The sequence below is a fragment of the Chrysochloris asiatica genome, unplaced genomic scaffold (genome assembly GCF_000296735.1).
Source record: "Chrysochloris asiatica unplaced genomic scaffold, ChrAsi1.0 scaffold00005, whole genome shotgun sequence".
Lineage (NCBI taxonomy): Eukaryota > Metazoa > Chordata > Mammalia > Afrosoricida > Chrysochloridae > Chrysochloris > Chrysochloris asiatica.
In genome coordinates, this window is record NW_006408523.1 from 12,138,100 (window position 1) to 12,146,441 (window position 8,342).

An 8,342-nucleotide genomic window follows, 5' to 3' on the forward strand; every position below is an offset into this window, starting at 1 on the left:
AAATGGCTGTTCCCAACTGCTGTCTCTGGTTGTCGATCTTAATCTCTGTCAAGGTGTCATTTTCTCTCAGTGCCTCTACCAGGGCCAGAATCCTAGTTCCAGTGGTAAAGTTGGATTCTATGTTGAGACTTTTCAAGGTCTTGTTTACGTTCAGCATATCTGCAAAAGCAATTGCCACAGGATCATTGCTGCGTGTTGCAGCCAGACTGAACTTCTTTACATGAGTGTTGGTCTCCAGAGCCTTTGCAAATTCCTTCAGGGTTGGAATTGGGATATTCTTAATGTTGTTGAGGTAGACTTCTTGCAGGCTAGGATCATTGGTTTTCATCTGCTGCAGACTTGCTTCCACATTTGTGGGATTGGTGGTTCCTCAAATACTGGCTTGACCTTTTCAACTTTGACCACATTCTTACAGGCCCTTTGCCACTTTTAGTGCTGATTTCTTCATCGAATTTGGGATTGTTGAGCAAATTGTGTACTCCAAGAACAGCTGCAGATCATAGAGCTCAGTGTCGGAGGCGCTAGCCAAAGCTTCTTCCAGTTCTGGGTCGAGGGTCACTTTTTCTTCTTTGAGAGTTTCTACTGGCTTTTCTTTGGGGATAAAGACTCTCCCCTTTTTTTCCCCAGTGAAGGGCACAAAGTCTTCTCTGTCTTTCTGTTCTAGAGCCTCCTTCTCCAGGTACATGAGAAGGTGCTCACGGTCAAATGGGCCGGTGGCTGCTTTTTGTGTCTGGTCTTTCGGCCGTGAGCTCTCAGGATCTAGGTCATCAAGAACATTTTCCAACTGTTTCAGTTCCTCTTCTGACAGTTTGCCAAGAAGCTCGTCTTCATCAATGTTCTTGTATTTCTCCAGCTCTTTCTGAAAAGGGAGTGCCATGGCTTCTTTGATGCCTCTCTCATGGGCTATGAGCATTTAAATGGGCTAGCTTCTTGAGACTTCAGAATACCATCGGTGCGCTCATCCCGGAGCTGGCGGTGCGGGTTGTCAGTTTGTCTGTCGCGAGGTAGTGAGGCAGCGCTAACAGGGGCGGCACCGTGCCGGAGGCTAGAGCGGGGATCAACAGGTAGCTCCTGGCCTGCAGCTCGGAGGCGGGATCCGCCTGCTGCGTCTCCGCTGCTCTGGGGCTCCGCAGCCCTGGCAGATAGTCTCTCCTGGAATATGTGTTGGGACCCTATAACTGCGCTGCAGGGTAGGAAGAACCTCCGCTTTTGGAAACAGCTGTGCGGGCTCTCTTGAGAAGTTTGTGCTGCGAATTGGGTGGGAGGTGAAGGCTCCTGTAAAGATTTACAGCCTTGGAAACCCTGTGCAGGGTCGCTATGAGTCAGAACCAACTCCACAGTACTTAACAACAACAATGGTAACATAAGGAGCTCTGGTACAGTAGTGCTTACAAATCGGTCTGCTAATCTCATGGACAGCAGTTTGAAACTACCAGATGTTTTACGGGGGGAAAAGATGAGGCTTTCTGCTCCCGTAAAGATTTACAGCCTCAGAAATCCTGTACAGGGGTCACTATGAGTCGGAACTGACTCCATGGCACATAACAACAACAACAATAGTAATATGTAGTGGTTATTTGTGGGGCTGCTGCTAGGCTTGAGTTCGAAACTACCAGTCAATCCATGGAAGAAAGATGAGGCTTTCTGCTGCCATAAAGATTTACAGCCTCACAAATCACATGCAGGGTCACTGTGAGTCAGAACTAACTCCATGGCACATGTCCAGTGGCTAATGATCATGAACATTTCTTCATATGTCTTTTGGATGCCTGAATGTCTTCTTTGTGAAGTGTCTATTCATCTCCTGTGCGCATTTTTAAATTGCATTGTGTGCCTTTTACTTATAGAGGTATAATTTTCTATAAATTAGGCCCTTTTCTGATACATCATTGCAAAAAAGTTTTCCCAATCTGTGGGCTCCCTTTTGGTGAAATCTTTTGATACACATAAATTTCTAATTTTTAGGAAGTCCCAATCATCTGTTTTGTCTTCTACTGCTTTGTGCTTTTTGCAATAGTTGATATTTTTTCATTGACAGTCTTTATAGTTCTAAGTTTTTCATTTAGGCCTTTAGTCCTTATTGAGTTTGTTTTTGTATATGGTGTGAGATATGGGTCTTATTTCATTATTTTGCAAATTGATTTCCAGTGTAGCCAGCACGATTTGTTGGAGAGACTGTCTCTTCCCCATTTAATGTGTTTTGGACCATTGTCAATGATGACTTGGCTTTATGTGGATGTGTTTACTTCTGGGGTCTCAATTCTGTTCCATTGATCTATGTATCTTTCACTGGACCAGTACTAGACAGTTCTGACCACTGTGGCTGCTTAGTAAGTTTGAGATCAGAGAGTAAGGGGTCTCCAATTTTGTTCTTCCTCTTAAACAGTGCTTTGCTTATCCAAAGTCTCTTACCTTTCTATATAGGGTTCTTGATCATTTTTTCCCCATCTCTTTAAAGAATGACATTGGAATCTGTATTGGAATTGCATTATGTCTATAGATTGCTTTGGGTCGTGTTGACATTTTCCTAATGTTAAGTCTTCCTACCCATGAGCATGGCATATTCTTTCATATTTGTAAATCTCTTTTGGTTTCTGGTAGCAGTGTTTTATACTTTTTTTTTTTTTTTTTTGTATAGGTCTTTTGTTTCTCAAGTTAGGTTTATTCCTAAGTATTTCATCCTTTGGGTGACTATTGTAAATGCTATTGTTTTCCTAATTTCCTCTCCAGACATGACTTCATTAGTATAGAGGAATCCAGCTGATTTTTTTAGACTCTATGTTGATCTGTGCCCTGACACGTTTGCTGAATCTTCCAATGAGTTTCAATACTTTTCTTGCTGAGTCTTTGGGATTTTCTATGTACAGGATCCTATCATCTGCAAATAGAGAGAGTTTTCCCTCTTCTTTGCCAATTTGGATGCCTTTAATTTCCCTTTCTTGTCCTATAGCTCTAGCTAAGACTTCCAACCAATATTGAATAGGACTGGTGATCAAAGACCTTTTAGTCTGGTTCCTGTTTGCAAATGGAATGTGAATTTAGCCATTGTTGGTTGTAGTCACTGTTCAGTCACATAGCAGCTAGTATTGGCTCTTGCCCAATTGGTTGGGTTGTAAAGGGTACAGCTGTGGTTTGACTGTATGGTTACAGTTGTTGTCTCCTGTTGTGTGATGCAAAAAAAGAAAAACAAGCAAAGAAAAAATAGTCCACACAGAGAAAAATGAAAGTCAATGGCTTTTTCTGCACCAATAATCAGTGTGCTGCACCATCTACTAGCCTCTTGCCTTCACAGTTGCCTGAGAAAGTTCAAAACACCATGCTGCCTCAGGCAGGTCCACAAAGATCACCCACCTCTTTTCCTTTCTTTTTTCTCTATCTGATGTGTCCATTCAAACCCCTCTCCTGATGACCGAGGTCTGGCCAGGGTCGACTTTACAGATATGGATCAGAGCCTGCCCTAGTAGGGTTATTGTACATAGCTTCTCCCCAGGGCTCACAACTTCTGAGTGTCTCCAACCATCTGGAAAGCAGGAGATTTCCTGGGGTTGTGCACTGGTCAAAAAGAAAGAAAAAAGAAATGTAAAATCACACCTTTGTCTTTGCAAGTCACAGGTAGTTTTCTGCAACACGACTATGTTTTCTTGTCTCGGAAACCAATGACAAATTGTTAAGATGACTGTGGCAAGTTCTGTAGACTGCAGCTAGTCAGTGAGGGTTTTGTACCCATTCTAGAGTAACAGAATGGACCCACCCTGAAAATTGGGGTCAGATATCAAAACTGATAGTGTCATACCTACACACCCGTACACAAGTCAATGTTGTTGTTGTTGTTGTTATGTGCCGTGGAGTTGGTTCCGACTCATGGCAACCCTGTACAGGGTTTCCGAGGCTGTAAATCTTTATGGGAGCAGAAAACCTCATCTTTCTCCCGTGGAACAGCTGGTAGTTTCGTACTGCTGACCTTGCAGCTCACAGCCCAATTCATAACCACTACGCCACCAGAGCTCCTTACACAAGTCAATAGGGTATATATAATAAGACTTTCTGGGGACAGTAACATAGCTCCCAGCAGGTCCGAAAAAATGGCTTGAAGGAGCTGAAAAAGGAGACTGACTTAGGGATTTTATGGTGGTTAGGGAGTGGGCGTAGGGTTCTGAAGGAATAACACCTTGGCTTTGATCTGCTTGCCCAGATATGAGGCACAAGAGATACGTGAATACTCTCCATGTCCAACAGCACACCTACTGGGGATCCAGCTACGTTGAAGACAGTGTAATGATTTCATTACAGCATCTGAAGATTGCCACAGGGAAGCTGTTTCCTCTGAGAAAATCCTATAGTTCTCTGCTTCATTCAACCCCATCCTCAGAAAAGAGCCAATGTGGCTGGTTCTGAACATAAAGCCTTTATTCCAGAGATTATTAAAAGGCTATGTTGTCCCCCTCCATATGCAGAATAGACAGCGATGGGAGGCGACTTGGACATTGGCTACCAAAATGGGGGTGGGAGGTGGCTACAAAGGCAAGAAGTAACTGGCTTACAAGCTTTCAAGAGGGAGCCTAGATCCAGAGGGCATGGAGGAAGGTAGAATCTCCAGTGAGTAGTATCCAATCTGTCTGGGTAGACATGATGAAAGGAGATGGTGATAGGCCTCTTGTGGTACAATGGTGAATAATTGTTATCAGGACTGACTGTGAGGGTTGGAAATGTAAAGTTTTTGTAGCAAAAGGAGGGGAGTGGTTGACTTTGCAGTCCAGGAGCAGAGGTCCCTGGAACCATCAAGGGAGAAGAGCCGAGAGCGGGACCCTACCCAGAGAAACAGTGATGCCAGAGATGGAGGCAGAGACGATGACATGGAGAGATGGAGCAGTAGGGGCTCTAGACCCAGAGAGGGAGAGGGGCTGTGTGCTGACGACCAGGGAGCAGGCTTGCAGGGTATACCCTTTGGTTGGTTGATGATGCATGGAGGGGATTGTAACCATGGCAATGAAAGGATATACAATAGGATGAATGTAAAGCTAATGTTCTCCCATGTAAACTATCACAGAATTCACAGTAAACATTAAAAGAAAAAAAAAGGCTATGTTGTTGTTATGTGCTCTTGAGTCACTTCTGACTCATAGCGACCCTGTATAGGGTTTCTGAGGAGCAAGTGGTGAGTTTGAACTGCTGACTTTGTGGTTCAAACCGACCTGATGATCAAGTGCTTATCCTACAGCACCACACAAGGACTCCATGATAAGGCTGTTGTTGTTGTTGTTAAGTGCCATCGAGTCGGTTCCGACCCATAGAGACCCGGTATAGGGTTTCCAAGGGTGTAAATCTTTACGGGAGTAGAAAGCCTCATCTTTCTCCCGTGGAGCAGCTGGTAGTTTCGAACCGCTGACCTTAAGGTTCGCAGCCCGATTCGTAACCACTATGCTACCAGAGCATCCTCATATTTATGAATTCCCTATCCTGTGGTCAATGTTAATCATGTTGGAAACATCCCACTCTTGACATGACTTATTTAGAGACAGGATACGCACTCAACCACAAGGTCAGTTTGAACCTCAAGGGCAGCAGTTCAAACTCACCAGCTGCTCCTCGGAGACCCTATACAGGGTCACTATGGGTCAGAACGGACTTGACAGCAATTAACAACAACAACAACAACTCTTCAAGTATATTTAAAACGATCAGTAGTCAAACATCAGAAAATTGAGTCAGATTCTATTACAAGCAAGGAGTCCTGGTAAGGTTCAGTGGGTTAATAAGTTACACTGCAAAGTCGGTTTGAACTGCAAAGTCAGTGGTTCAGGCTCATCAGCCGCTCCCTGAAAAGCCTACACAGGGTCACTGTGAGTCAGAACCGATTCACCAGCACTGAACAGCAACAATAACAACATAATAGGCATAATGTCTGAGTTGAATAAGTTCAGTGGGAAAAGGAGGACAATCATAAATACACATAAATGAACTGTGCAGGCAACCAACACAGTGATAGAGAATTAGACACTGTTCTAAGCTCGTCTATATACGCCAATTCATTTGCTTTAACAACAACCCTAAGAGCTGGAGACTATCATTATCACCCCGTTTTTACAGATGGTACAGAGAGGTTAAGTAAACTGCTTAGGCACACATTGTGAGTGGTAAAGAAGCAGAACCAAGAATCAAAGGGAATCAGTCTGACTCTGATCCTGTCTCTTTGCAAATGAGAGATCAACATCTCTGAAATACAAAAACATTTATTTCAGTTTCTTCTGCTTAAGAGATCACACTCTCCAATAACAGTGGTTATGAATTGGGCTGCTAACCTCAAAGTCAGCAGTTCGAAACTACCAGCTGTTCCACAGGAGAAAGGTGAGGCTTTCTGCTCCCCTAAAGATTTACAGCCTCAGAGACCCCATGCAGGATGACTATGAGTTGGAACCGACTCCATGGTATATAACCACCACCACCACAATGATTTTTACATATAAAAGAAAACCCTTAAAACAATTTTAATCATCTTTTAAACTTTTCTTAGATTCCCTAGATGCTGTAGTTGTTTTTTTTTTTTTTCAGCAGTGGGAGCACAGGGAGGAAGCAGGGTTACTGTATATTTCTATTCTGCAGGAAGATAAACCAAGGATCTGAGAAGTGAGCTCTGGATCATCAAAGACTGAAACCAGCTAGCTCTCTTCATGATGTCCAATGCTTCACCTGAGCCAGCCTCTGAGAGGTAATTTCAGGTTTACCAAAGACCAGAGCCAGTTAAATGATGGCTTAATGGAGAGTTAATTTTTCAAGACTTGTTGGCACAATTTGAATGCTAATGCTGTCCAGCCATGGTATTTAGGAAACAAATTCCAATGAGAAGTTCTCTGTAGTTTCCATAACACTATTCATCTTTACGGTGATATGCTGTCCCTGGCTTCAGCCCCAGATTCTTTCCATTCATTAACAAATCCAGGAACACAGGCGGTCAAATTTCACTTATGAATACTATTATTACCTGACATTTATTAGCAGTTGATCATTTACAAAGCCTTCCTCATAATAAACCTGAGAAACGATCTGGGAATTTTACAGATGGGAAGAATCTCAGAATGAGATACTGATTTGTCTAAAGTCACACAGAAAATTAGTAACAGAAGCAAATTTATCTGTCTCCTGATAAAGTGTGTGGTTTTCATGATCCCAGTGAACATTTTCCTCAATATTCTTCAAAGATGGAGAGACTAAATAAAAAAAAACTCTGAGCAGTTTGGGAGTCAGTGAACTTCTATCTTGTTCATGTTGTTGCAGTTGTTTAGTGTCATTGAGTCAGTTCCGACCCATCGCGACCCTGTATAGGGTTTCCAAGGAGCAGCTGGTGAGCTTGAACCACTGACCTTGCTGTTTAGACCGATTTTCCTGTCCAATACATTTACCCATAGTGCCACACCAGGACTCCATCTTGTTCATATGTTCACTGAATTCTTCCATGTGCCAGGCATTAGGGAAGCATATGCATACATTGAAGTCCCAGTGTGGTGCTGTAGGATAAGCACTGAACTGCTAACTGCAAGGTCTGTGGTTCAAACCCACCAGCCACTCCTAGAAATCCTTCGCAGTGTTGCTCTGAGTCGGTACATACTAGAGAGCACTTAAACAGGAGTACATGCGTCATTTAATTGAACTCTCAGAGCAGCTCTGTGAGATACATACTATCATCCTCCCCATTGGCAGATGAGAAAACAACAGCTCCAAGAGACTCTATTGCTTGCAAGTGTTTGTAGAGTCAAATTTGTCTAACCCTTAACCTTCAGAAATCCTATACAGGGTCACTACGGGTCGGAACCTACTTGTTGGCACTTAAAAACAAAATAAAACAAAAAACCTTCCTTTTACATTATACTGCCTTTGCAGCTTATGTGATCATCGCTTGTCTTCATCTCCTTGTAAGAAAGCAACAAAGTTAAAAGAAAAACAGACACCCTTCCATCCATTGGTACCCATGACTCCCCACAGCATAAGTTAGACAAAATTAGATTATGTTATTTTCTTCATGTTTATTTATGAATAAAATTCAGAGTTCTTAGCATGACCTACAAAGTTCTACATGATCTGACCTCTACCCAACTCTCCAGCTTCATGATCTTCCACATCCTCTGTTTTAGTTACCTCTGTTTATTGTGTGCCGTTTAGACAATTCCAACTGTTAAATCTTTACAGGAGCAGAAAACCTCATCTTCCTTCTGTAGAGTGGCAGGTGGATTTGAACTGCTGAAATTGCACTTAGCAACCCAATGCTAACCTACTACACCACCACTGTTCCTTCAGTTACCTAGTGCTACCATTAAAAAATTGCTACAAGGGAGTGGCTTTAAAGAACA

The 8,342-nt window shown here is 42.9% G+C and overlaps 1 pseudogene across 1 annotated transcript in view; it reads right to left on the minus strand.

Annotated features, from left to right (window-relative positions):
• The window catches only part of LOC102831014, a 4,184-nt pseudogene extending 3,213 nt beyond the window's left edge, over nt 1-971 (minus strand). Inside the window, exon 1 of the transcript XR_438672.1 lies at nt 8-971. The product of XR_438672.1 is annotated as a tropomodulin-2-like (transcript). The remainder of the gene's footprint in view (nt 1-7) is intronic.
• Between the last annotated feature and the right edge of the window lie 7,371 nt (nt 972-8,342).